The sequence below is a fragment of the Malaclemys terrapin genome, chromosome 7 (assembly GCF_027887155.1).
Source record: "Malaclemys terrapin pileata isolate rMalTer1 chromosome 7, rMalTer1.hap1, whole genome shotgun sequence".
Lineage (NCBI taxonomy): Eukaryota > Metazoa > Chordata > Testudines > Emydidae > Malaclemys > Malaclemys terrapin.
In genome coordinates, this window is record NC_071511.1 from 125,631,665 (window position 1) to 125,640,146 (window position 8,482).

General features: G+C 48.3%; 1 protein-coding gene across 16 annotated transcripts in view; it reads left to right on the top strand.

The window, feature by feature from the left end:
* Window positions 1–6,537, top strand: part of BTRC (beta-transducin repeat containing E3 ubiquitin protein ligase) — a 165,712-nt gene extending 159,175 nt beyond the window's left edge. For 15 of the 16 annotated variants that reach the window (XM_054033511.1, XM_054033514.1, XM_054033515.1 and 12 more), the window contains one exon: window positions 115–6,537. The gene's annotated coding sequence lies outside the window, so the exon portion shown is untranslated. The remainder of the gene's footprint in view (window positions 1–114) is intronic. The other variant, XR_008445598.1, reaches the window with a different exon arrangement.
* Window positions 6,538–8,482: the final 1,945 nt, after the last annotated feature.

Below are 8,482 nucleotides of genomic sequence, written 5' to 3' on the forward strand. Positions count from 1 at the left end.
CAACCCAGCACCTTGCAATCACTCGAAAGACACGGGAAGTAAGAGAGGTTTTCCTTAAAATGATGAGTTTGGTGCACAAAAGGGTGGTTCTTGTTCCTTTTTTTTTTTTTCCAGAACTCGTTTAAGCTGCAGTATTTAAATTATCTGCCAATGCCGGGACAAAAGAACTATCCACGTAACCAATCCTTGCGGAAGAGAGAGGCTCTCGGATTCATTTCTGGAACAAAGTTGGCATGCGGTTGATCTCCGACAGGGTCTGCTCAGTGCAGCTGACTGCTGAAGTGCTGCTATATCAGAAGATGTCTTTGGTCTTTCATGAACGATTAACATTTTTAAACCACCCCTCTGTCTTTTCCCCTCTGCCTAGCCACTCCCCTCCCCACTTCCCTGTCTTTCCCTCTTGTCCCAGTCACAGATGTCCTATAAATATATTTAACGTGTTGCCAGAATTTGTTGCTTTGGTGTTAAACAGAAGAATCATTGCCACTGTGCATCCTGCTGAGAGTCCTTCCGGGTTGGGGGGAAGGGGCTGCTGCTTCGAATATTAAACAACATCATTGCCGGGCTTTTGTAAGACCATGCAACTGCTGACTCTGAAAAGCAACAAACACCGTGCTGGAGAGGAGGTGAGAGCCCCTGCTGCCTTTGGGCGTTGTGTCTGGAAACCGGGGCTCGTGGAGCTATTGGGCATCTGAAGCTGACAGTTTGGAGCCAAATCCACCTTTTTTTGCTTTCTTCTCTTGCTTGTCCCTCTAACCCTTTGGAGGCTGGATGTGTATTGCAATTTCCCTCCGCAGTCATTGGGCTGCCAGTCTGGGCAGTGCCAGTCAACAAAAGGTTAAACTGGCTTCTGCCAAAGTCCCAAGTCCAGTATTTCCTGGGGGTGGGAATCAGTTCCTGAAGGGTATGGGGCAGTATTTCACTATCAAAGACATTATCTGGACCCAGGGCAGGGTTCCGTTTCTCCTGCTATTGGCCCTGAAGACTGTATGGATTTTGTTAATGGTTTAAGATTTGTATTTCTGCTTAGATAGAAACATGAGGCTGGGGTGGGGAGAAGACTGTGGCACCCTCTTTCCTCGTCCCCCAGGAGATGTCACAGCCAGAGGATGGAAGAGGGAGCTGTAGAGGACCTTGTTGGCCCAGCTTTGGAGGACTTTTGTGGCTGACCACATCCCTAAATAAGAATATAAGAGCTGCTGTAGTGGGTCAGATGAGAGGTCCATCTAGCCCAATATCCTGTCTCCGACAGTGGCCAGCGTGGTGCACTGTGACCCAGGAGGGGATGGCTGGGTTGGGTCCTGTGGCTGATAGGACCGATACAGCCAGTTGACTGGGGCAGGCCACATGTGTTTTCTCATTGGTTTAACCGGTGGGATTGGCTGTCTTGGCCAGCTGGCTGTACCTCCAGGCCAGCTCTGCCGTATTTCTGGGGCTGGCGCCGCCGGTCCCCAGTGCGGGTGAGGGAGATGAGTCGTGTGACCTTTCTGAGCCCCAACCTTCTCTGCACCGCAGTTTAGGAACAGGACGATAATTAACCCGCGTACTGATCATCACCCTGAATCGTCACACACTAGCCGAGACCTTTGAGAACCACCATGGCTCAGAATGGAGAGCACCCACTGACAGGCAGGGCGTGAGGAGCGACTCTCCATGTCACAGCCAGTCAGCTAGACCGAAAGAGCCAGTGGGGGACCCCGCAGGCGCTGGCTTCCCCACTGCAGTGGGAACAGCCACCTGAGAGGCCTTGCTTTTGGGAGAGGAAGGGTTAAATAAAATAATCTCCAGTCATTCCAACCTCAGTTTAACGTCTGTCAAAATTTCTGGTACAAACTTTAGGCCCAGTTCACCCACTGCAGGTCTTGAATGACACCCATCGCCTTCACTGGGAGTTAGTCCCATCCTGCACTGGGAAACTAGAGCCCTTTATCTCCTCAATTCTAAGGTTGGAACTTGGCAGATGGGAGATTTGACTGGTACGTTCTCACCAGCCTTGCTCTGCTGGGGGTCACGATTGCGTCACTAACTAGCTTTGCCGTCCTTTTTCCACCAGTGACGTTTTGCAAGCGACTAGGTGACTCGAGGAGCTAGCAGATGGGAAGGCAGTGGCGACGTTGGAAGGTAGCTGGCAGAGCTCAGAGTACTCAGAACAGCTCCAAAGGAGCGTGAGAATCTGTGTGAAAAGAAACCCCCAGCTCCCATATGTCTTCAGGAGGGCCTAGGACCCAGAGCGACTCTAAAGAGCCTCTCTTAGTCAGAGCTGGTCATTGACACGCCTCCTACTTTCTATTTGTTTAAATTACTATTGTAAAAAGAGCAAAATAAACGAACTCCGTTCGGAGAACATTCGTGGCCTGACTCAGACTGGCAGAGGCAACGAAAGGCTGAGGCAAGACCGAAAGCATATCCTTAATACTAGGCTGAACTATCGCAGAGGTCCTTGGCTGCTGGGTGATCAGACATACTGGATCCCCAAAGCATGGGCGGAGACGGGTGGATCATATTTTTCACTCTGAATTGCTCCTGCTGAAGTGGAGTTCCAAGTCTCATCAGTAATGTTGTTTGAACACGGCTCCTTTTGGTGCGGTTGTTACAAAACTGCAGTGTGGCTGTGAGAGAGTGGACAGTTACATGGAGCTGGCTGCAGACGTAACAGCTTTTCTTCCCTCCGTTTGTCTTGTCACTTTTCGGCTACAGGCGGTGCTAGACGATCGTGACTCTTCGCCTTGGATGCGACGGAGGTTCTCACGGTTTTATCAGTGTCCTTGGGGGCGGTGCCTGCTAGTGTGGAGTTTGTTTTGCTAGTTGTGAGGACTTGGGGAGATCCAGCATGCTTCCTGGCCAAACATGGAGACAACACTGTTGCAAATCATCATTGGTTGTCCTAGCCCTGCTGTTCCATGCTGCTATTTTGAAACTTCTAAGCACTGCTGGGTTTTTAAGTGGTACCAGAGTTGTAATTCTGCTGTATAAATCTGTTTGTAAGGTACAGTGTGTGAGCAACTGTTGCAATAGTTTTATTTTATTTTTTTGGCGTGTGGTAGAGGGCTGTTTGACTCGTCAGGAGGGACTATGTCTGGGGACTTTAATACAGAATGGCTCAATGGAGAATCCTGCCCCAACCCTCAAGTTGTACAAAGTCCTACCCCAGCCTCCAAGTTCCTTCTGATGTCTAAGAAGGAAACTGATCTAAGAAACTCAAATCTGCCACCGCTCCCAGCCTTGGGGTCATCTGCTGTTCAGCGTAGGAGGAATAATGTGGCTATTAGACCTTCATGTCAAGGTGGCTTTCTACCTTGTCCACTAAGGAGCTGTGCGTGGAGATTTCAACATGAATTGACTGCGTAATCCCCAGCAGGGCTGGAGTAAATGCAGCATTTAAAAGGAAAAGAAAAATGAAATTCGTCTGGTGAAAGGAGCCAGAAGCAAGGACTAGTGGTGTGCATGGACTCAGATGTTGCACATCCCTTTGAAATGAGATACATCTGCTGCATCGAGACTGTCACTTCTCCCACGATAGTCTTGCCTTTTGGACCCGGGGACTGGAAACTGGAGGTGGGACGTAAGAGCAAGACAATCCATTACAGCGCTGACGCCGCCTGTTCGCAACTCCAGGGCAGCTAGAGGTCAGGAGGGAGCCTTGCTGCAAACACGCCCGTTTCTGATCCCAGGAGGAAAGCTGCTCACCTCAACATACGCAAACTGAAAACGGGCGTGAAGGAATTTGCAGCCCAGAGAACCTTTGCAGCTGTCCCTCTGCTTCGAGGGTTTCAGGTGGCGAGAGTTGAGGTCTGTGATCATTGTGAGCATCGAAATGCTGTAAACTTGTTTCTGAACTGGAAGAGGTTGTGGCCCGCCGTGCTTCCCCTTCCCATCCACCTGTTCCTGCATTGAAAGGATCCTTTATTCTGTATTTTAATCCTTGTACACTCAAAAGCTGGAGAGTAAGGTGCATATTTTTCCTCTTTCTCCTCCCCACACTGTCTGAACAGAACATTGGGCCTGATGCTGAGACTCTCGTCACCCCGAAGTCCGGTTAGGAGTTGTGGGTGTTCAGCACCTGTCAGGATTGGGCCTTGCACTCAAGTGTCCGTTGATGTCCTTCAGCTCCCCTTTAGGTCTGCTTTTGTGAAGCCGGGATTCCTGAACTGGTCCATGGAGCATTTGGTCGGATGATGCTAGCAGCCCCTCCTCCTCAGCAGCGGATAATGGGGAGGAGCCAGCCTGGATACTGCAGGGATATGGCTCATTTGCAAATGAGCTCTTGCCTGCAGGAGGGGACGGGACGGGACGGGACAGGAGGGGAGGCAGCCCGCCCAGGTGATTGGAAAGGGGAGGGGAGAGTGGCCCCTCTGCAAAGGTGGGGACTACACTGAACAAGAATCATGGCCCTGGTCTAGATTGTGCATTGCTCTCCAGTGTGCAGTTGGTTTAGAAGGAAGGAGATTCTTCTGTGTAGGAGAGGGTAAAAAAACCTTGTCAGAAACAACTGCTTCCTAGAATTGCCGGATTGATTGACTCCCCGTTTTTTCGGGGTCGGGAGGACAATCTGAAAGTCATTAGGAATACCAATGACTATACTTTACCGGGGGCCTCGTGCGGCATGCAGGATGTATTTATCTTGCTGAGTTTTGCTTTGTTGTTCCCCCCCACCCCACCACAAGCACCAAGATTTCCAGAGACGGTAACTTCAGGTGATTCCAGCTGCACCTCCAGAGCAGGGCCTGCATGTGAAATCTCTCCTGTGACTGCCTGCTGGTTTTCGTCCCTGTGGTCTGCAGTTGTCCTACCCTCACTGCGGAGGAGTGCTGCTTAGGGAGACTACAGGTCCCTGCATGCAGTGCTCCGTCTTGAGCCAAGCAGCCATCACTTGGGTTGAGATGGAGGATGGCCTGCTCTGACAGCTGCACCTCTGTGTTGAAGATACTGCCAGCTGCATTCCGGGGCTTTTTTCACATAAGGTTTGGCCTTTCGGCTGCTGCTGGCAGGTTCCCAACTCAGCCCTCGGTTGGTCAGAGGTTGGGCACCCTGTCGTAACATGTGGTACCTAATGTGGATCAGGAATCTACCCACTCGCTACCTGTTAAATCGTCCTCTAGGTGCCCTTCCAAACAGCCTGGTGGCCAGCTCTTCTGTCTGCCAGTCCCAGCAGCAACTTCCACGCAAATAGATTTCAGTCCCCATTAGCTCTTGCCCAGTTACAGTTCTGTTAAACACAGAAAATCCACCCAAGCGATGACATTATACCCACCTCACCCCCGGTGTAGACAGCATTATGTCGGTGGGAGGGCTTCTCCCCTTGCCCTAGCTAGGCGTAGAGTCCCTATGCTGGTGGGAGAAGCTCTCTGGGCCGCATAGTAACATCTTCACTAAGTGCTGCTCTGCTGCACCGCTGAGGTGTAGACAAGCCCCGTGTGTGTGTGTGTGTGTGTGTGTGCGTGCGCGCGCACACCTGCTGACAGGTGTAATTCTCAGCCTGAGGAGACATGCACACATTACAGCCGGGCCTGAGCGGAGTCCCACCAGGCCCCCTCGGGTCCGGTCCCGCACAGCTCGCCCGAGCCACCGCCGCTTTTACGTACAAACTCGAGCAGAGCCAACGTATCCGTCTGCCCAAGCTGGGAATTACAACTCCCAGCTGCTGCGTGGACGTAACCTTAGGGATGCATTGCCCACCACAGGCCCCTTACGATACTGCCCCTAACTACTGGTTACTTTTGAGCAGTGGACCACCCTGAGAAGTTTTCAAATTCCTTTTCAAGTGACTCCTATATGGTTATGGCCAGAAGAGTGACATGGTAAAACTTGATCCTCCTGACTCAACGTGACTGCTGCCTGCGTGTCTTTGAATCCTAGTTGCTGACTTCACTGGTAAAATGTGTTGATCCTGTTAGCACTGCAGAGCCGATTAAATTATTAGTAAAGTTCTACTTGCTGAACCATTAGTGCTGGAAGAGGGTGACCCACCTCTGATCGTCAGGACCCAAGTTGATGTCTGTGCTAGTGAGCTGGCTTGTAAAAAGGATTTTTCCTGCTGTGAAACTCATTGAGACGATCAATGTGGAACTCTTATGTTGTCACCTCTGAGTGTAACCCCACTTTCAGCTCCTTTCCTTGGTATTCTGACATGAGAAGCTGGGCTGCTCGTGCCATCCATAGTTACGTTGCAAAAGGCACTGGTAACCCACGAAATGTAATTGATCCAGTAACTTGTCATTACTTTTACAGCATAGCTTTTTAATCCCCCAGAGCACCCCATCATCCAGCGCATGCTGCATCACTTTTCAACTGCTCCAGTGGAGGTGGGTGTGGAAGTGGAAGGGGTAGAAAGAACATGGGCTCCAGAGTTTTCTGTTTGTTACTCGGCTATATTTGTTCTCTAGATTAAGTAACAAGTGCTTTGAATTTTGTGATTATGTTACAGTGACGTGTAGTTAATGTACTAATGTTCACTTGAACTAGGATCATGGTAACCGTGTGGGTTTTTTTATTATTTTAACTGTTCAGAAAATAAGTTAAATACAAGTGTGATATTAAGCTGTGAATCTGTTGTTTTATTTCTGGTGTGGAGGATGTAACCCTAAATACAAAAAGTCTCAATTCTTCTTTGAGTCTCTGTCCATGTGAGTCCCTCTTATGGTCTGCCTATGAACAAAGCATCTCAAACCACCGTTACTGTAAGGTAAGTAACTGTCCTTTCCCATGTTGCCCTGCAGTCAGGATAAATATGGCCTCTTATGTAGCACACAAAACTGGTGGTTAGCTAGTTACTTAGCAGCCATTGATGAATGAAGCTTAAAAGACTGCTCTGCCAGTCAGAAAACAGCATATTCGTAAAACCACAGCATACTTTTTAATTAACAAACTGCCCATTCCTGGGTGATGGCCCCTGGCTGGGCACACCAGTCCATCCTGTAAGTCAGAGAATGCAGCAGGTGTGTAAGAGCTGAAACCCATCTTACCGTTTAAAAGAGGGAACCAGATTGGGGACGACCGTAAAGAATTTGTGCTTTTCTAGATAATCTTGCAAGATCCTGGTTGGAAAAGCACAAATTTCTTTTATAAGCTAATCAGAATCCAGCTGTTCAATAACGAGTGAGTAATTGACATATCGCAGCACCAACATACGACACAGTGCTTAGGGTGCTGTTGTCATTATAACTGGCCTAAAATTTGACTTTCACACCCTCCCCCTGAAAATACCTTTCCTTTTTACATGTCCCTTTGATGGTGGCCTTGTAGCTCTTTGTTTTACTTAGCAGCCCCTTTTAAAACAAAGGCGTCACCGGTTTTAAGAACCCAGCTCTTGGGGTGGTGAGAAAAGAAACACACACTGCGCTCCTTGCTATCCATCTCCCTCCCGCCTCCATTCTTGGGAGCCAGCAGGGGATTTGAAAGTGCTAAGATTCCTGCTTTCTGAAGTGCTGGGAGCAGGAATCCTGTCGATTTCAATCCTCTTCTGTTTTGGGGACACAATTCCAAGTGGTTCTTTATTTGGGGGAGTGGGGGTTAGATATACACCATTTTAACCCTTCAAATCTTTCACTTACAATATCAGATTTGGAAGAGGAAACTACTGTCATCTGTTTAAACGACTTCCAATCACTTTGCGGGTTGGCAGTGTACCTGCCGCCCTGGCATGCAAAGAGTCAAACCTCTTCTAGTTACTACACAACCCCCTGCTTTCTTTCAAAGGTTCTGTTGGGGCCCAGCACATTTTTCCACTGATTGCCAGCCCTGCATCTTTCACATCTGTGTGCATACCTGCACCAGCCACCAAATATCAAGCCAGGCCAAATTGCAACAAGGACTCACTCTGCAACCACTCCTAGCAATTCTAGAGTTAAGATCCTATATCGCAAGCTGTGTTTTCATCCCCTCTTCTCATCTGTATCATTTTAATAAATCTTTTTGGTTTGAAAATGGGTAGACCGGAGTAGTTTTGTTCCGTCTTGGAGGAAAATTATCAAACTGGTTTTCATTTTTTTTTTTCTTTTTTTTTTTTAAGGCCAGCAGACCCCATTGTTGTTATCTGGTCTGACCACCTACATAACCCAGGGCAGAAAATTTCACCAGAAATTCCTGCATCAAGCCTGGAAACTTGTGCTAAATCATGTCTTCTAGAAAGAAAACCAATCTCAATTTTAAAGATTTCTAGTGATGTAGAGTCTACCAGAACCTGTGGTACGTTCCAGTGGTTAATGACCCTCGCTGCTAAAAATGTGTGTCTTATTTGCAGTTCAAAAGAAAAAGAATAAAGTAAACTTTACCCTGGCTTCAAATTAACATAATTTGATGTCCTTATTACTAAAACTGACTTCAAATTTACATGTTAATGGTCTCTGAAAACCAGCACGTGGGCTAGTTCTTGGGGGAGGGGAAATTGGCCAGATTCAGACCTGCTATATAAACAAGTGTAACTCTCACAAGAAAGTTTGTAATAAATAAATTGATCAGTGATGTGAATGGTGCTGTAATTTAC